At 44.6% G+C, this 21503-nt stretch overlaps 1 protein-coding gene across 1 annotated transcript in view; it reads left to right on the top strand.

The window, feature by feature from the left end:
* The first annotated feature begins 19996 nt into the window (after positions 1-19996).
* Positions 19997-21503, top strand: part of LOC126457960 (GTP-binding protein drn-1-like) — a 336213-nt gene continuing 334706 nt past the window's right edge. Inside the window, exon 1 of the mRNA XM_050094712.1 lies at positions 19997-20038. The gene's annotated coding sequence lies outside the window, so the exon portion shown is untranslated. The remainder of the gene's footprint in view (positions 20039-21503) is intronic.

Raw genomic sequence — 21503 nt, 5'->3', positions numbered from 1 at the left:
ACATAAAAATTTTTTTACCTTCAAAAGTCCTAGCAAAATTTTAAAAACGGAATACAGACATAATAAAAAACAATAATGTTACGCCCTCTGACGTACAGTACGAGATAAAAAAATTTTGTGGGAATATACATAACGTAAAAGCATATAGTAAATTCTTAATGACCAGATGTACAAAAGTTATCAGAAACAGCCTTTTTACATTTTCCCAAACATCGATTAAATGTAAAAACATTAACCGTTTACAATGGAACGTTACGTCCTCTCTTATTATATGCGAAGACTTGACTAACGCAATGATTGACATTATCAGCGTAGATTCTTAATCAGTATTTATAAAATGTAATAAAAGACATGAACAAAAATACAATAATCCCCCATATGATGTATCAGCCCTGTAATACTGATAATTTCATGAGGGCAACTGACGTTAAATTTCAATAATGACAAAGTGGGCGACCGTAGTAACTTCTAAGAATAAACAGCCATATGCCAAACATACTTTGGAAATAGGGCTCAAAAATAAATCTAATGTTCAGCCTTTGTTGTTAGAAAATACCTCATAGAAAAAAATTACTGAAGTAGAGGCTTACCTAAATGCCCACCAAGTTTATGCAAATATCATAACTACCGTGTTTCGATGTATAAGAGCGTCATACCGGCTAATCTTCCGTCTCATTGCAGGCACTGACTGTTGTGATGCGGCTCGCAATGAATTCCTCTAATGTGCCAACCTTTTCATTACAGAGTAGAACTGAACCTGCATCCTCAATTATTTGCTGGTTTATTTCCAATCTCTGTCTTTCTCTACAGTTTTTACCCTCTACACCTCGCTCTAGAACCATGGAAGTTATTCCCCGGTGTTATTTATTGATTTTCTGTTACTTTTTGGTGGAACAATTCCATATTTATGGTTGAATAATAAGTACACAACAGTGTTTACTTCAAACTAGTTTTCGCCTTACTACACTATCTTCAGGAAACAATTCACTAGCGTCTGGAATGGACACTATTTCTTACGTAACCAAACATTATAAATAAAGATACAATCACTTTCATACAGTGTTGCTCTTCAAACTTGGTTCACAACGCTGAAAATATACTTTATCCATTTAACCTGTACTTACTGTGTAGTTTAACTATTTATTGTGCTTAATGTCGTCCATTAAAAAAGTGTTATTCCAGCGTTAAGAGACAAGTTTGATGCATAACACTCTACGTAAGTGTATATTTGGTTATACTCTTTGGTTACCTAGGAACTAATGTCCTTTCCAGACGCTACTCAGTTGTTTCCTGCAGATAGTCCAATAAGCCAAAAACTAGTCTGAAGTAAACAAAATTCGTTAGAACAAAAACACTGTAGTTGTTATCCAACCTTAAATATTCGTTGATGTCTCTACACATGTCCTATTAAACTGTCACTTCTTTTCAGTGTTTCCCATACATTCCTTTATTCGCTGAGTCCGCGGAGAACTTCCGCATTCCTTACCTTATTAGTCCGTTTTATTTTCAACATCCTTCTATAGCACGACACCACGAATGTTTCGATTCTCGTCTTTTTCGGTTTCCCACAGTCCATGTCTCACTGTTATACAAACCTGTGCTCCAAACGTACATTCTCAGAAATTTCCTCCTCCAATTTATGCCTGCGTTTCGTGTTAGGAGACTTCTCTTGGCCAGGCGTGCCCTTTCTGCCAGTGCTAGTCCGCTTTCGATGTCCTGCTTGCTCCGTCCATCAAGAGTTATTTTGCTGCCTACGTAGCAAAATACATTAACTTCATCTACATCGTGATCCCAAGTTCTGATTTTAACTTTCTCGCTCTTCTCATTTATGCTACTCCTCATTGATCTGTCTTTATTCGATAGACTGTTCATTCAATTCCACAGACCCCGTAATTCTTCTGCGCTATCACTGAGGACAGCAGTGTCATCTGCGAATCTCATCATTGACAACTTTCAGCCTGAATGTTAATCTCGCTCTTGAAACTATGTTTTATTTTCGTCATTGCTTCTTCGATGTGTAGATTTCAGTAGGGGGCGAAAGAATTCAAGCCATGTCTTACACCCTTTTTAATCCGAACACTACGTTCTCGATGGTCCACTCTTATTATTCCCTCTGGTGGCCTTACCTTTTCTAAAGCCAAACTGATCGTTATTTAACACATCTAAAATTTTCTTTTCCTTTCCTCCGTATATTATTCTTGTCAACAAATTGGGTGCATGAGCTGTTAAGCAGATTTTGCTATAATTCTCGCACCTGTCAGCTCTTGCAGTCTTCGGAATGGTGTGGATGATATTTTACCGAGAGTCAGATGGCATGTCGCCAGACTCTTACATTATAACCACCAACGGGTCGTCGTTTTGTTGCCACTTTCCCCAGTGATCTTAGGAATTCTGATGGAATGTTATCCATCCCTTCTGCATTATTTGCTCTTAAGTCCCCCAAAGCTCTTTTAAACTATGATTCTAATATTGTTATTGGTTTTTTCTGTACAGGAACAATTCATGGCCTAGACGATCCAAAGTAAATGATTAGTGTAAGATTTAACTAGTGCTTCCTGAAATCAAAGCAAAAATACGTTGCAGTTTTCCACGAAAACTGCCTATCCCCCAGAGAGGCTCGCGTCTTGTGATGAGCTTCACTGACTGCCTTCTACCGACCACAAGACCTTGAGACCACATCGAGAGTGCACCTTCCCAGCAAGAAGAACGGAAAACCATCCCTCCTCCCTCCTCAAGCACGTATATCCAGTACCATCAGATAAGAAATAAAGAACTGAAATAATAGTAAAAAATTAAACAATATCGCTTAGCGATATGTGACAAAAATATGCTATATTGCTTTGCAGTGTTCATAGACGCAATATGGGAATTGCGCGTGAATTTGAAAGTCATAAGACGCTAAGAAGCTGTTAATGGAGTGAAATACTTCTGACTGCAGTACTCGCAGATCACATCTTTGGGTGATCTCATTCACACATTCATGTTGGCTGGTACTGTCATGAGTACTACGTGCCGGGATGGTTCCTTTGAAAGGGCACGGCCGATTTCCTTCCCCATCCTTCCCTAACCCGAGCTTGCGCTCCGTCTCTAATGACCTCGTTGTCGACGGGACGTTAAACACTAATCTCCTCCTCCTCCATGAGTACTACGTGCTGCTGCTTTTCCGTTGGCATACTACATTTCTCATATTAAACTTTCGTGATTTTTTATGTCCTCTTACTCTCTATCGCTTCCCGATCTTCTTTTTTTTTTGTAAAAAAAAAAAAAAAGCACGGGCTGATGGATTTCAAGTATATAAGCAATACACAAGCCGTACTTTACTTACTTGTTTGCTTGCATCTAGTTATGTGTCGCACGATTCTTAGCACAAACCTGTAGAGTGAGTTTGGGTTATCAGTATAATACTTGCGCGTTTACTGACAACTGTCCGAGCGGTTCTAGGCGCTTCAGTCTGGAGCCGCGCGACCGCAACGGTCGCAGGTTCGAATCCAGCCTCTGGCATGGATGTGTGTGATGTCCTTAGGTTAGTTAGTTTTAAGTAGTTCTAAGTTCTAGGGGACGGTTGACCTCAGATGTTAAGTCCCATAGTGCTCAGAGCCATTTGAACCATTATTGACAGCTAGGACAAAGAGCACCATAGAAATAATGAGTTACTTGATGAAAATAACCTGAGATAGTAACTGAATTCGTGATTTACCACAGGAAATGGTTGTTGATAAAATCCCAGATTCTATAAAATTTAAATGAATTTTGTACCATTATAAAATAATCACAAGCGTAAACACAGGAGTTGGTGCAAGCAGCTTCTTAGCTATACTGAATTTAAAGATGAAATATTATCATAGACACTATAAGAAAGTGGTGTTTAACGCTACAAATTGCTATTTTTCAAGACTCGAATTGAAATGAAATTAAAATTGTGATTAAAACCAAAAGTTATACGAACACAAATCGATGCAAAGGATCTTCATAAAGATCTGAGTTTATATGATAAAGCGTTTACCCATAACCAGTAGACAGTAAATGTAAAAGTAGCTTCCCTGGTGTGATACATGGAACTCTGTCGTTGCTTCTCTCCGTAAGCATGTGTCTTGGTAGTTGAACATCAGTCCACCTCAACACATCTAACAGACAAGGAAATACCACAGACTAACCAAGAACAGTTCAGTATTAAAAACAAGACAACGTTGGCTTGTTTTGCTAGTAACATGGTACTTCTGGTGCCCACGGTCACTCTTAAAGCATCATTAATCGCAATGTACCGAAAACATCTACTTCATCAACTGTCCAACTAATCACAACTTCTGTATCAAGGGCACAATGACAGACCGATTTTTTCCTGTAGCTTCTGTGATAGTTTCCTATCTCCGCCATGAATATTTGAAAAGAGCCAGTTTTTATGCATAATATCCATTGGTAGCAGCACTCTCGCATCAATAGGCTGGCAGTAATGCTCTTTACATTTCGCATTGGAAACAATAGAGGTGCCGTGAGAGGAGCAGTATGGTGCAATAAAATTCTGTGTTCACACAAACTTACGAAACCTGCAGCAAGATTACTGTGAAGGTGCACTACCACGTGAAACAGTGTTTAGGTGGTTCAAGTACTTGAAAGAAGAACGACTTGTGTTTGTTAAGTAAGATGGGCCTCGTGTTTCCGCTCCTATTGTGACTGAAGTTATCATCAACACAGCTGCTGTTATTGTCCGTGTGGATAACGTTACGTAATTTCAGTGAAGTATTGTGAAATTCATATGGCCAGTGTCTTTACGATTACGAGTGATCGTATTCATACGACCCGTGTTTGTACCCGAAAGGTGCCACGTCTGATGTCTTCTGAAGAAAAGGCTGTGCCAACGTGAAGTGCTGCGTCTGTTTTGGGGTGAAGCGGATGCGTTTCTGCAATCGATTATCACCGGTGATGAATCACTGTTGCATCGTACGACTGAAAGAAAAGGAGACAGCACAGTGTGGAAATTGTCAGGTTCTCCTACATCAAAAAGGCAAAACTTGTTCCATCTGCAGGGAAAGTGACTGTGATCACATTTTTTGATTGTCATGGAATGATTTACCTGCATGCATTTCCATCTCACACGACTGTTACAAGAGCATATTACATTTCACCACTGACTAAACTGAAGAAGCACATTACAAGGAAACGACCAAAATTTTCTCTGAGTGGGCGAAGAGTTAATCATGACAATGTGTGGCCCCACATTGTAAATAAAGTCACGAAGCTTTTGGCTCAACATTATCTGTGTATCGCATCCGCCTTACAATCTTGAAATTGTAACCTCTAATTTTTCACTAATGGCGAAGCTTTCGGGCGTTCAGTTTGGGAACCCTGAGGCATTGATCAAGGAAAGTAAGGTGATACTCAAGGAGTACTGGCAGAGAGGCTATAAAAAGTTCAATTAAACAGGAGGTAAATACGTTGAAAATACTGAAATAGGGTAATGAACATTTGTGAAAAATATCAGTCTGTCTGTGTTGGTCAGCTCTCATGCAGCCAGACTATTGGCAGCCACCTTAATGTCATCAGTTATAAACACAGTCGAGCGATGTAGTCGACGGACAGCGATCGGGTAACGTCGAGTTAAAAAAAGAGTAGATTACAAAATGGTTCAAATGGTTCTGAGCACTATGGGACTAAACTGCTGAGGCCATTAGTCCCCTAGAACTTAGAACTAGTTAAACCTAACTAACCTAATGACATCACAAACATCCATCCCCGAGGCAGGATTCGAACCTGCGACCGTAGCGGTCTCGCGGTTCCAGGTTGCAGCGCCTTTAACCGCACGGCCACTTCGGCCGGCAGTAGATTACAGTACATGTTCAGATAGGAATGCTGACTTGCCCATCTAGAAACCTAGGAAAGATAGTACCACACTTAGCATAATCTGGAATAGTGGGGCAGCCGTTTGTGAGAGTTCAGCTATTGAAAATAATGTAGTAGTCGGCGTTTGCGTTAAGCTGTGATCAAGTTTCGCAAATTAATATCGCTGAACTGCTCTTCGAAGTGTGTTTCCAGTGCTACATAGAAGTATATAGTTCCATTTAAAAATACAAAAATCAGGGGTCATTATTCGGCAACTACAAACGTTGATAATTACTTGCCTATGCCATAAAACTCGCATCGTTTTCTGCTAAACTTAGCGAAAACTGCACGCAGATATGTTTACTCATTTTTGATATACACTCCTGGAAATTGAAATAAGAACACCGTGAATTCATTGTCCCAGGAAGGGGAAACTTTATTGACACATTCCTGGGGTCAGATACATCACATGATCACACTGACAGAACCACAGGCACATAGACGCAGGCAACAGAGCATGCACAATGTCGGCACTAGTACAGTGTATATCCACCTTTCGCAGCAATGCAGGCTGCTATTCTCCCATGGAGACGTTCGTAGAGATGCTGGATGTAGTCCTGTGAAACGGCTTGCCATGCCATTTCCACCTGGCGCCTCAGTAGGACGAGCGTTCGTGCTGGACGTGCAGACCGCGTGAGACGACGCTTCATCCAGTCCCAAACATGCTCAATGGGGGACAGATCCGGAGATCTTGCTGGCCAGGGTAGTTGACTTACACCTTCTAGAGCACGTTGGGTGGCACGGGATACATGCGGACGTGCATTGTCCTGTTGGAACAGCAAGTTCCCTTGCCGGTCTAGGAATGGTAGAACGATGGGTTCGATGACGGTTTGGATGTACCGTGCACTATTCAGTGTCCCCTCGACGATCACCAGTGGTGTACGGCCAGTATAGGAGATCGCTCCCCACACCATGATGCCGGGTGTTGGCCCTGTGTGCCTCGGTCGTATGCAGTCCTGATTGTGGCGCTCACCTGCACGGCGCCAAACACGCATACGACCATCATTGGCACCAAGGCAGAAGCGACTCTCATCGCTGAAGACGACACGTCTCCATTCGTCCCTCTATTCACGCCTGTCGCGACACCACTGGAGGCGGGCTGCACGATGTTGGGGCGTGAGCGGAAGACGGCCTAACGGTGTGCGGGACCGTAGCCCAGCTTCATGGAGACGGTTGCGAATGGTCCTCGCCGATACCCCAGGAGCAACAGTGTCCCTAATTTGCTGGGAAGTGGCGGTGCGGTCCCCTACGGCACTGCGTAGGATCCTACGGTCTTGGCGCGCATCCGTGCGTCGCTGCGGTCCGGTCCCAGGTCGACGGGCACGTGCACCTTCCGCCGACCACTGGCGACAACATCGATGTACTGTGGAGACCTCACGCCCCACGTGTTGAGCAATTCGGCGGTACGTCCACCCGGCCTCCCGCATGCCCACTATACGCCCTCGCTCAAAGTCCGTCAACTGCACATACGGTTCACGTCCACGCTGTCGCGGCATGCTACCAGTGTTAAAGACTGCGATGGAGCTCCGTATGCCACGGCAAACTGCCTAACACTGACGGCGGCGGTGCACAAATGCTGCGCAGCTAGCGCCATTCGACGGCCAACACCGCGGTTCCTGGTGTGTCCGCTGTGCCGTGCGTGTGATCATTGCTTGTACAGCCCTCTCGCAGTGTCCGGAGCAAGTATGGTGGGTCTGACACACCGGTGTCAATGTGTTCTTTTTTCCATTTCCAGGAGTGTATTTCCCATGGCTTGTCTTAGCTGCCTCTCCCTTACATGAATAACAGCCCGGTACCAAGCATGGACTGTCCCATTACTATACAGGATGTTAAAAAATGGTTTCCCATATATGTTCATGCAGTACTGTCCTAGGAACATATGTCTAATTACGTATTGAGATGTTGGCTGCTTCGTCCAATGAAATGGATCTCCAAGAGGTGCGATCAATATGGCTGCCCTGGTGACTAGTAAAATGTACATCGTGTCGATGAATGAGAAGGAAACCTGTCTTTAACTCTCCCCGTAGTCAGAAATCTAAATGATTAAGGTTAGACGATAGATGCCGCTATACTACCAGACTTCGTTGACCAGTTCGTCGCTCATTATATGTTAGCGTTAGGTACTGTACTATGAAGCGTCTAAGAGCTTTCTCACACTATAAGACACATAAATTAAGAAACTGCTCGTGGAAGAAATGTCCGTTAGCAGCTCTAATTCTTATCACACTTGTTTCATAGTGCTTTTATATTCATCGCAGCATATTATGACTGATGTTCGAACTGTGCAGCGTATACTGCAGTCTGTTGTCTATTTTCCAAATGACTGCGTGTCTGCTATCCCTTGGTAATACCTGCTGGACGTTTTTTCTAAACATGCTGAGGTTGTCATTCGTACTAAATAACGTGTCTGGCCAGTCCGTTAACGCCATTGGCGAAACGTTTGACAAATTTCACTGGATGCTATGAAACAAAATAGTGGACGCGCAGACGATAAAGACAAACTCTGTAAACGATTTTAGCAACTGCAAGTTATACATTCACGTAAAACAATTACTTCTTATCTACTTTTGTTTCAGACTACCACGATCATTTTATTAGCTGAGGTAGAGAAGAATTAATATAAAATATTAGCGCTCTAATCACGTTTCGCTTCTCCCAAATAAGTTAGGTCCGATATTGTAAATACACATTATCTACCAATGCACAGAAATTATTCTCTCACATATCCATAAGAGGTAATACAATGTCTAGCACGCAGAGATCCCATTTCAGTGTGCAAAGTGAAACACAACACATGAAACTGAATGGTATCTGGCTGCAATTCGCGTTCATCTAAGAGTAACGAAATAAATATTCGATAGGTCTATCTGCGTATTACAGAAACTCAGTTATGAGTGTCCTTTATTTACTGTCGTATATAAAGTTGTTATCTCGGAATTTCGTAGCAATTTGTACGGCATCCAGTTATGTTCTTCACAAGCAAACCGTTTTCGTCGACGGTCTCTATTTTCATAACTGTTGACTGCACTCGGTAATTGAAAAATAAAGGGACACAAGTTGCCTGGGGACTCATATATGACCTTTGCCATTTACCAGTTTATCATGTAACGTGTTTTTGATTACTAGGCTTGCTTTTAAACGACGTATCTAGTCTATGGTACGAACTACTAAAACGTAATGACATGCATTAGGAGAATCCATACTGTTATACAAAAGCAAACCGAAGTTATTTTGCATTTACAAGAATCACAAGAATATAATCTTTAACTGGACAAATATTATATATAGTGCATATAATGACAGCAAAGTCCGCCCCAGTAGCTGAGTGGTCAGCGTGACGGATTGCCGTCCTCTGGGCCCGGGTTCGATTCCCGGCTGGGTCGGAGATTTTCTCCGCTCAGGGACTGGGTGTTGTGTTGTGTTCATCATCATTTCATCCCCATCCGGCGTGCAGGTCGCCCAATGTGGCGCCGAATGTAATAAGACCTGCGATATGGCGGCCGGACCTGCCCCGCGAGGGGCCTCCCGGCCAATGACGCCAAACGCTCATTTCCATGACAGCAAAGACGCTAAAGATTACCATTGCATCATTTGGCTGGCCAAATGGGGTGCTTGACATTAATGAATATAGATTACCCGAAGTGTTGTAACATAAAATTGCCCAAATCTGGTATCTAACGAGTTGAGATCCGTTAAGTACTAATATTTTATGCTACGAGCACAGAGCGATTCTCAACACAAATATCCAATATTTGATCAATCAGAAAATACCGTTGAACATAATTAAGATACTGATATGGAAAAATAATAAAATACAATTTAACAAATTGAGCATTGCACCAATATTAAAACTATTACGTTAAAACCAAATTTCAAAGAGGGAACACATGGGAAGCACAGGTACGGCCGGTCAGGTCTGAGTAAGAAGGTTTGGAAAAACGGGCACTTCTGTTTAAATTAATACCCGATTGCTACGAGATAGAGACTCAACGTGTGAGGGACGCTGTAGCAAATCAGGATGCCGCAACGTCTCACAGGCTGCGGTGAGACGGGAAGTGGCGCGCAACCCGGGCGCACGCACACGGCCAACGCGGATAGGCTACGCCCTATGACCCGTGGGTAACAGATAACAACCCCGTACAGCGGCTCCAAATGGTACAAGCATCTAGGGAGGCCAACAGCGAACATGCACACTTATAATTCGCGCATTATAATCACTTGGGCACCCGTGGTCAAGAGGACAGACCGGCGTTCGCCACCGTGCAGTGAGGACGTGCTGTTGTTTTCGTCTGCGGAGCGGTCACGCTCGCTGTTGTTTACTTTTCAGCGGCCGTCACTTACGTGTCGTTTAGGTGTAGTTGAACCATGGCCAATCATTTTAGAAAATCAACACTATAGTTCAGCTCCTGCAACGACTACACACGACCAAAGGCCTTTGAAGTGGAACGCTTCCTACACGACGTTGCTAAGATCTCGGTTTCCGACATCTTGGCCATCCATTTGTCCACATTAAGCAGTACGGTGTACGTCAAAGTCGTCAGTAACGTGGTATGCGAAAGAATACTTCGTGGCACCAAACACGAACTACGCTTTTGCCACACTGACAGAAATGTCGGTGTGGTCACTGTCGACCGCGCAGGCTTGGGAATGCGCACCCATTCGAGCTCCCGGTGGAAGACGTTAACACGGCTTCCCGCCCCTATTGCACTGAACATGGCTACACTGCCGAACACTGGGCGCAGTTCCAAACGTACCCCATTCTTAACGGTGTTCGAAAGATCACCATCGATCTTCCTCGCCAAGTGCCATCTTACCTGCAAATCAGCGGGTGCAGTATGGTCGTCATATATGCCAACCAACCCAAGACGTGTTACGGGTGCGGCAAAGAAGGCCACCTCAGGTCTGAGTGTCTTCAGCGATGAATCACCCAATTTCCAGCCTTCACCGTAGCGCCTCCAACTCCGAAGACGGTTTTACCCATCACCTACGCTTCGGCACTCTTTTCTCCTCCCACCGGCCGCCGTCCGACAGACTATGTACCGGCGACCCTTCCTGATGCTCCGGATAACACCGAGGTCAACACGTCGCGCTCGCAACCTGACGCTACTCCGGCGCCTCTGCCATAAGCGACGGCTTCCGATCCCCAGATGCCCGATTATATGGACGTCCCTTTACTCATCGTTCCCGCGACGGCCTTCCTCTCAGACCGCCGCGACTCCCTCCCGTCTTCCCAAACAGAGGGACGAACACGAAAAAAATGTTCACCTAAAAGGCGCAAGAGGAGGCGCCGTACGGTCTCTGAACGAGGCAGATCACCTCCCCCTGAGGCTCCAGAGGCCGTCTGGCCCGACGAGGCCTCGGAGAACCTCACGACAACATGACGCCGGCTGTGGCTGCGCCGGTGCCTACTCTGTTGGCTTGCCCAGGTGCACCTGAACCATGGACCCCACCGTTGCGACTTCCACCGGGACGTCCTCCGCTCGTACGAACTAAGTAGAACGTAAGAACATTACAACGACAGTGCCTTCAATGGCGTGGAGGGACGACGTCGACGAAGGCCCGAACCACACGCTGGGGACAGAGTTACCCCAGACGGAAGCCTCGTTACGCCGCCGATAACGCCGTCAGGTGGCGTACGGCATGACGCGCCGTTGCCCAGCCCCTCTTCACCCTCCGCTGATGCAGTTCCCCTGTGGTACGCCTTCTAACCTACCGAGTAGCGACGATCAACACTAACACCATTAGCTCCCTCGTGATAATTCAACAACTGCGGGAGATGATATGTGCATCGGACGTCGACATCGCACTACTACAGGAAGTACACTTGGCCACTCTTCCAGACGTCGCGGGATATAACACTTATCCTTCTCCCGGTGACCACTTGGGACATGGCGTAGCCATATACGCCCGAGAAGGCATTCCGGTGGCTGATGTCACATACCTTCCATCCGACAGAGGTATGGCCGTCACCGTCATGGGGACGCGTATTGTCAACATTTCCGCTCCGTCAGGCCCCACCCACAGACGCTACAGAGTACACTTGTATTCAGAAGAAATCGCCCCTTTGTTTCTTGGATGTTGTGATCATTACTTGCTTGGGGGTGGTTTTAATTGTGTTCTGCTCCCTAAGGATCAAATGCCCCACTACAACACTTGTCAAGAACTGCTCCTTGGTGTCCGTGATCTGATGCTCCGCGACACTTGGGAAGTTCGGCACGGCGACGCACCTGGACATACTTACCAGACCAGCCATTCCGCGAGCTACCTTGATAGGATTTACGTCTCTCAGGAACTCATACCTGCAGTCCAAGGTGCAGAAATTTGACTCTTGGCCTTTTCTGACCACTGTGCCTACATCTGCAACATTCTTCTCCCGCAACAAGTGGTCTGGCGCAGACAAGCACCTTGACCTGCCATTCAACGATCATTGATTCAGTATGCCAAGGAAGTAGCTGCGTGGCGCCGGCACACTAGCGACTATTTCTACGCCGTTCTCCGCAGTCTGGTTGCCCAGCCACCCACCCCTGAAACTTAGAGGGAATCAAGCAGGATTAAGGCACAAATTGTAATGTTGACACGCCGTAGACTGCAGGGGGCGATAGTGAGGACCCGACGTCAAGATTCAGCGGAACACGAACATCCCACTATGCATCATATCACGTCCGACAGGAAACACCGACGACAACTACTCATCGCCGAGATCTACACCTGTAGCGCCCAGCAAGTCACTTGTCAGGACGAAATCGTCAATGCCTTTGTAGACCACTACTGCACAATGTACCAGGAGGAGACTACCAACAGCCGCGCTGAAGAGTTTGTGTTACCACACGTAACTCGCACCCTCGCCAGCGACGAAGCGGAGGAGATGATGGAGCCTGTTATACGCGACGAAGTCCACGATTCAATCAGCAAAGGTGCTCTGAATAAGTCACATAATGTCGATGGACTTACAATAGAATTTTAACGCGCTTTCATCTCTCTAATGGCATCACGGTGGACAACGATATTTCATGAACTGATGACGATGGGGAACGCCGTACCGTTCTTTGTCATGCGAATTATTATACCCATCCATAAACAGACACGGGGAGTGACGACAGCACATTACAGACCCCTGATTCTGCTTAACGCAGACTATAAAATTTTTACACGACTCCTGACGACGCGATGCCGCAAGATCCTGCCTAGCATTCTATCGACGGAGCAGACATCTCCGGGTGGCTCAGTTAATACACAAACAGTTGTCATTTAACAGTTGTCATTTAACTGCACTGGCGGCGGCGTGCAGTCTCCACGCCGCGGTGGTTGCCATTGACTTTGACAGTGCGTTCGACAAGGTGCGACATCATTTTCTGTTCTCAGTAATGAGGCGAATGGGTTTTCCACGTGCCTTTATCGATGTCATCCGGCGCCTGTATTGCATCGCCGCATCGCTGATTCAGGTTAATGGCCGTGTGGAGAGACCAGTGCCAACCCGGGGGTCCATAAGGTAAGGTTGCCTTCTTTCAACCCTACTAAATGCCATAAACCTTGAGCCACTCTTCGAGAGTGTCAAGTGACACCTTTCTGATCTCACTTTGCGACAGCACAGTTTTCGGTGTCATGTGTATGCGGACGACGTCCTCCTCTTGATCCGCTCGCGGAATGAAACAAAAACGGTGCTTGATTTGATATCAACGTACGCAACTGGAGATGTTAGTAACATGAATGTGGCTAAATCCAAGGCGATGGCCATTGGACGCGGCCTCTCACACGACGACTTAGCACCCATGTGTACAGAAACTACGATACCTTGGTATCATTTTCGCCTCCACCGTGCGCCGCTCCGCAGCCATCAGCTTTCAGCATGCACCCTAAATTATCCGTGCGGTGGTGCAACAAAATTTCCTCCTCCGACTCCTTACTTTACGTGTCCAGCACCTCAGTCAACATGTGGCGTCCAGAATGGTCCAGATAGCACAGGTACTCCTGCTGCCATCAACTATTGGACGCAGCCTCCAGGCTGCTTTCGGATGCTTTCTTACGGCCGGTACGCTCTTTAAGGTCCGTTACAAAACGCGTACCCTCCCCCGCTAGCAGGAGGCCACGGCCTTGTGAATGTGCGACTGCGAGCGGCGGCCTTGTCCACCATGCTCAAGCAGTGGAATGGTGCTCCTCCCTTACGAGCAGCTTGCTGGAAATTCTTATGCCCGAAACCATAACGCCACCAGTACCAGATCGACACATCAAGCACCATCTGACGCACATTTCTGATTTCATCGTCGACTTCAGTTATGCCAACACACAATTACAGAACACGGGTTCTCCTCGACCAAAAGATTTTTACGCCCCACTGCTTTGCTACATATCCAGCAACAACATCGAACACAAACATTCATCGACGTGGTGGCCCATCGTTTGGCGTCATATCCACCAGATGTTCCTTCCCTCCAACGTCCGGGCAACATGGTACCACGTCGCATGTCGAAAATTCGCCACAAATAAACGTCTTCACGCCATCGGACTAGAGACTCTCCGCTTTGTTCAATTTTCCACCTCGTGAGTGACGATCTTGACCAACTGACTTGTGCTGCCTTCAGTGATGTCTGGAAACTTGGTCGACAATTCGTTGCCTGTTACCCCCACGTTCCGCCAGATTCGACTGACCCATGTAATTTTATCCATCCTGAGGATACTTATTCCCCGCCATCAAAATTCATGCGATTGTATGGGGCAAGGAGTGGTCGATCAACTACATGTATAGTGATGATGACAAATCACGCCTTGACTTCTGGCAGCAGTTACAAACCGCTCATAGTGAACTCGAGCACTAACCTCGCTAGCGCGCCTTCTTCGCTAATTACCTGCACGTTATGTTTACGTCGGCCCCGCTGCTCAGCTCACGCGGACGACACTCCCCCTCCCCCCCCCCCTCCCCCCCCCCCTCACATACTGACATCTGCGACTCCTCGCGTTACATTCTGTATCGGACCCCACAGTGGAGTAGGAGCATGAAAACGCGCCTCCTTTCTTTCCTTTCTATTATGCACTACATCAGAGCACGCTGGTCAATCCCCCAAATCTACTGCGCCCTCCTATTTGGCTTCTACCCTCCTTTTGGGCGCTTTTTCCCGGTAGTGGTGCCGTGGACACAGTGACCAGACCTCGCATGTTGACCCCTGCCCACTCTGCCGCCACGCTCCATTTGCCGGGAAACTGCCTGCAAGTCTTACTTATCATACCCACGCACCTTCTTCCCTTCTTGTCTATTGCCTCACACCTTTTAGCTTACTTCAGTATTATTGTTATTACTTTTTCCGACAACTTGTTAACAAAGACTTTTACCCGCCTTGTACGAGTGTAATGTGTTGATTCCGCCGGAAGGATGGCATTTATGGTGTATTTTTTCTGGTGCGAATAAAGATATTTTGTTTAATTACACCGCTCAGGGAAAAACAAAAAAAACAAAAACTACAGGGTAGTGATTCAGGGATTGGAATTGGGAGGCATCGTGGCCAGGCCTCGGGCTTCTACCCCTGCCAACCCCGTCTTCACCAGCTCAGAACTGACCACTCAACCATTTTTTTTTATAAAAAATGGGCAGTCTCAATCATAATCAAAACGTCCTCAGTCCCCTTTACGAAACACGCCACCGCTTAAATTTTGATTAATAATCAGCACTGGCGGCCAAAGACTTCCAGCATGAGAAGTCACCCTCATTCTGCCAACGGCGTTGTCCTGAAGGGCAGAGGGGCAGTCAGAGGTTAAGGGCACTCCCTTGCCCTTTGGGTGGGAAATTGCCCGTAAAGGCTGAAGAACCAGCAATGATCAACTGCAAGAGGATGCAGTAGGCAATGGAAACGACTGCGTTAAAGACACGTAACGTGTATCCACAGGATATGTGGCCAATATTCGAAAAAGAATCATGCTGATCTCTATAATTGCAAAAGATTCCAGTATAGCCGCCCATTCGGATCTCCGGGACGGAACTGACACCGAGGGGATGACCGTTACAAACAGGCATGAGTAATCAACGAAAGGATAACGTTCTACGAGTCGGGGCGTGAAATGTCAGAAGCCTGAATGTGGTGTGGAAACTAGAAAACCTGAAAAGGTAAATGCAAAGCCTCAATCTAGATATACTAGGGGTTAGTGAAGTGAAATGGAAAGAAGTCAAGGATTCCTGGTCAGATGAGAACACAGTGATAACAACAGCAGTAGAAATTGTGATAGTGGAAATAGTTATGAATAGGAAGGTAGGGCAGAGAGTGTGTTACTGCGAATACTTCAGTGATAGGATTGTTCTCATCAGATTCAACAGCAAACCAACACCGACAACGATAGTTAAGGTATACATGCCGACGTCGCAAGCTGAAGATGAAGAGATAGAGAAAATATATGAAGATATTGAAACGGCAATACGGTACGTGAAGGGAGATGATAATCTAATAATCATGGTGGACTGGAATGCAGTTGTAGGGGAAGGAATAGAGAAAAAGGTTCCAGAAGAATACCGGCTTGGGACAAGAAATGAGAGAGGAGAAAGACTATTTGAGTTCTGTGATAAATTTAAACTAGTAACAGCGAATAATCTGTTAAAGACCACAAGAAGAGGAAGTGCACTTGGAAAAGGCCGGGTGATACGGGAAGATTTCAGTTCGATTACATCATCGGCAGACAGAGATTCAGAAATCAGGTTCTGGATTGAGAGGAGTACCCAGGAGCAGATATAGACTCAGATCAGAGTTTCGTAGTTATGAAGAGTCGGCTGAAATTTAAGAGTTTAATCAGCAAGAATACATACGCAGAAAAAGTTGGATACAAAGCACTAAGGAATGACGAGATACTCTTGAAGTTCTCTAAGGCTGTAGATACAGCAATAAAAAATAGTCCAGTAGGCAGTGCAGTTGAAGAGGAATGGACATCTCTAAAAAGTACAATCACAAAAGCTGTAGAGCAAAACTTATGTACAAAGAAGATAGCTGTAAAGACACCATGGGTAACAGAAGAAATACTTCAGCTGATCGATGAAAGAAGGAAGTACAAACAAAATGTTCAGGGAAATTCAGGAATACCAAAATACCAGTCGTTTAGGAATTAAATAAATAGGAAATGCAGAAAGCTAAGGCGAAATGACTGCATGAAAAATTGAAAAAATTGAAAAAGAAATGATAGTCCGAAGAACTGTCTCAGCGTATAGGAAAGTCAAAATACTCATCGGTGACATTAAAAGTAAGGGTGGTAACATTAAGAGTGCAACCGGAATTCCATTGTTAAATGGATAGAAGAGAGTGGATAGGTGGAAAGAGTAGATCGAAGGCTTCTATGATGAGGAAGATTTGTATGATGTGATAGAAGAAGACAAACGAGTCGATTTAGAAGAGATAGGGGATCTAGTATTAGAATCAGAATTTAAAAGCTGTTTGGAGTACTTAAGATCAAATAAAGCAGAAGGGATCGATAACATTCCATCAGACTTTCTAAAATCACTGGGGGAAGTGGCAACAAAACTGCTATTCACGTTGGTGTGTAGAATGTACGAGTCTGGCAATATACCGTCTGACTTTCGGAAAAACATCATCCACACAATTCCGAAGAGTGCAAGAGGTGACAAGCGTGAGAACTGTTGTACAATCAGCTTAACAGCTCATGCATCCAATTTGCTGAAAAAATAATATACAGAAGACTGGAAAAGAAAATTGAGGATGCGTTAGATGAGGATCAGTTCGGCTTTAGGAAAGGCAAAGGCACCAGAGTGGCAATTTTGACGCTGCGGTTGATAAGGAAAGCAAGAGTAAGGAAAAATTAAGACACGTTCATGGGATTTATCGACCTAGAGAAAACGTTCGACAATGTAAAATGGTGCAAGATGTTCGAAATTCTAGGAAAAATAGGGGTAAGCTATAGGGCGATAAGGGTAATACACAATATGTACAAGTACCAAGAGAGAATAACATAAATGGACGACGAACAACGAAATGATCGGATTAAAAAGAGGAAAAGACAAGGATGTAGTCTTTCGCTCTTACTGTTCAATCTGCACATCGAAGAAGCAAAGTTGGGAATAGAAAAAAGGTTCAGGAGTGGCATTAAAATTCAAGGTGAAAGAGTACCAATGATACGATTCGCTGATGACATTGCTATCCTGAGTGAAAGTGAAGAAGAATTAAATGATTCACTGAATGGAACGAATCATTTAATGAGTACAGAATATGGACTGAGAGTAAATCGAAGAAAGACGAAAATATTGAGACGCAGCAGAAATGAGAACAGAGAGAAACTTAACATCTGCATTGAGGATCACGAAGTAAATGTGGTTAAGGAATTCTGCTACGTAGGCAGCAAAATAACCAATGACGGACGGAGCAAGGAGGACATCGAAAGCAGACCAGCACTGTCAGAAAGGGCATTCCTCGTCTACAGAAGTCTTCTAGCATCAAACATAGGTCTTAATTTTAGGAAGAAATTTATGAGATAATATTTTTGGAGCACAGCAATATATGGTAGTGAAACGTGGATTGTGGGAACACTGGAACAGAAGAGTATCGAAATATTTGACACGTGATGCTACAGACGAATGTTGAAAATCAGGTGGACTGCTAAGGTAAGGAACGAGGAGGTTCTACGCAAAATCGGAGAGGAATGTAATATGTGGAAAACACTGACAAGGAGAAGGGACAGGACGATAGGACACTTGTTAAGACATCAGGAAAAGACTTCCAAAAATTGGAATACATCCAGGAGGTAATGATGGACGTAGGTGGCAAGTGCTAATCTGAGATGAAGAGGTTACACAGGAGATGAAATCGTGAAAGGCCGCATCAAACCAGTCGGAAGACTGATGACTCAAAAAGAAATCACAGAACATATGAAAATGCTGAGATCAAGGTAAACTCAATGCGAGTGTAGCCTCAGCCCCTTCAAAACCTCGCGTATTAGAACAAGAATATTACAATACGAATTACTAAGAGGATTAACCGGTTAATCTTACAATAAAACATAACAACAAGTTAATGTAATAACCAAGAAATCACAGGGTACTCAAACACATTAGCGTAAGTGACTTGAAAGGTACCAAGCAAATCCTGAGGACTAACACTGAAATAACTTCAATAATAAATATATTTACAAGAATAGATATTAAATTTTTTGAAAGGGTCAATATCGCACCAGAGTTATGGAAGTTAATCACTCAAATGTCCTAAGATTCACTCGGCCGCTTGCGTTTGCTTATAACGGACGTAGCCAATTTTATAGTCGTTAGTCAAGGAAGCAACAACTTTCAATACAAAAAAGGCTCAATTTCGACCTCAGTGCTCAGTAATATTTATGGCAGCCTAGAATATATGACACAATTTCAGGCCCGAATGACAAGATAAACAGCCACTGAACAAGTTGCAATTAAAGGAAATTTTAAGACACATCAAATATGTTGGTTAGAGTTCTACGGTGACAACCTACTACAGCGTCTAGACGACATATGAAGTTACATGTTAATTCCTTGAAGAGTAACTAACGCCCTGGCACCGCGTCTGTGGACGTCTGCATTTTCGCAAGGCTCTCCCCTTACTGTTTACTTCATGTAACAACATCTCTCCTAGTTTAGTCTGCCCTCAGCATCGTCTCTGCTTCCGCGTTTTGGAACGCCTGTCCTCCTTTCTCACAGCTTCAAGGTAATACTACAGTAGCAAGGAAATATCAACATATTACACCGTGCCACGCTACATTATCAGCAAACAACAGCAGATCGCTGCTCCCCCTAAATGTCAAGTACGTAGACTACAACATTGTTCAAGTACGTAGACTATGAGGGCGGTCCTCTCATCCTTATATAACCAGTCCTCCACATGCATAACACAAGATCTCGGTCGGCAGGTGATCACACAGAGATACGAGTGGAACACTCTCGGTGGTGTTATGAATAAAGCAAACGTGTGTTGCAAGTCCGCCGGCAGCGCTGAGGAGGTACCGGGTAGGCAAGTCCGCAACGCGTGGGAAGGCGGCGACCCGGAGCCAGGCGGCCGGGCATGAATGGCAGGCGCAGCGGAGCCGCCGGCGCGCATGCGCAGAGCGCGCGGCGCCAGCTGCGACCCGAGTAGCGTGCACGCAGGGGCAGCCGCGGCAGGCAGAGCGACCACGGCGTCCGCGCGGGATCCAGCGGAGCCTCCCCTCTCTCCATCAGGTAGGCCGCCGCTGCTCGCTCAGGCCGCAATCGAGGCTCCAGGCAAATTCTTGAGGTACAGCACTTCACAGCATTGCCTCCGAGGTGAACCGCTGAAGAGTATTTGAAACGTTGGTCACGTTTCGAATTAACGGATTGCGTAAACTTAAAGAACTGCGGAGCATGCTATTATGTGCCAATATCACTTTTTTTCTGCTGTTATCACGAACGAATAAAAATGTTTGGCAAGGTTCAAGAACACCAATAATTTTTTTTGCGTTTATCATCAAAATACGTCGTTTCTAGCAACGTATTAATTTAAAAGAGTACTTTCTCAAGCACTACTAGGTAGGTTTGAGTGAGCGCTTGTCGTCAGCTGTAAAATGTGTTATTGACCTAGTCTTCTCGTGAGGGTATTAAAGAGGAATTACATGCTTTGCACATTGACGAATGTGGTGGTCATAGGTGGATACCTATCCTCTTCATAACTAGGCATGCTGTATGATTTCTGTTTCATAATACTTTAGTGGATCGTCTGTTCACATCCGCTGTGTATTTGAGAATGAGCACACACTCAAGAGCTTAACGAAGTATCCATTTGAGGAAAAACGATGGTAGAAAGGGTATTGTTTTTAAATTTATCCTAGTTAATACCAAATAAATTCCCATTTAGAGTTAATTTTTAGAGGTCACTGGTTTTGTTTTCCATCGCTAAAATTCGTAACAATTGCCAATTTTCTAGCTATCAAGAATCTAACATATTTTAATCCATTCTGATACAAGTACTGTACCCCACGGAAAAATAAACGTCTGGCGTCATAAGATTGCGATTTCCTTTTTATACTCTTAACTACTAAGAGAAATTCGAGGAAATCGTGTAGTAAAGCAGTATTAGGACACTATATTGCTAAGTCCAAAGGGGTCATACTGTTTACAGGGCTGTTATATACGGTGGTTCAAATCGCTGGGCATTGTGATATCCGTTGCCACAGCAAATGACAGTTGTACGAAATTTCTTTCCTCATGACTACACTATAATCCTGAAGTAAGCCTTTTTTTTCTTCAACAGCAACCTGTCTGTATTAACTTCGCTTGAAAAGTACAAACATTTTCTAAGTAATACAGCCACCAGTTACTATTGAGCCTAATTGAATGTCGGACTGCTCTGTTCGTATATTTACGATACATTACGACAAGAAATGTGCACACAATTCAATCTATAAGGAGCAAATAAACACTGAAATCATATACCTTTTCACTGGGAAATATACACCAAATACTTCCTGCTCGTCAAGACGTAACTGAAATACTTATTCTACAATTTCCTGTTTCATTTATGAAAAAATTAAAATTAAAGCTAAATCACACATCTGTTTATCTGGGCCGCAGAAACTAAGAAAACATACATTGATTGAATCCAGGCATTTGGCATGAAGCACTTAACTGTAACTTACACAACTTGTTCAAATGTTCAAATGTGTGTGAA

Source organism: Schistocerca serialis, chromosome 1 (genome assembly GCF_023864345.2).
Source record: "Schistocerca serialis cubense isolate TAMUIC-IGC-003099 chromosome 1, iqSchSeri2.2, whole genome shotgun sequence".
Lineage (NCBI taxonomy): Eukaryota > Metazoa > Arthropoda > Insecta > Orthoptera > Acrididae > Schistocerca > Schistocerca serialis.
This window is presented reverse-complemented; position numbering and strand designations above follow the sequence as displayed.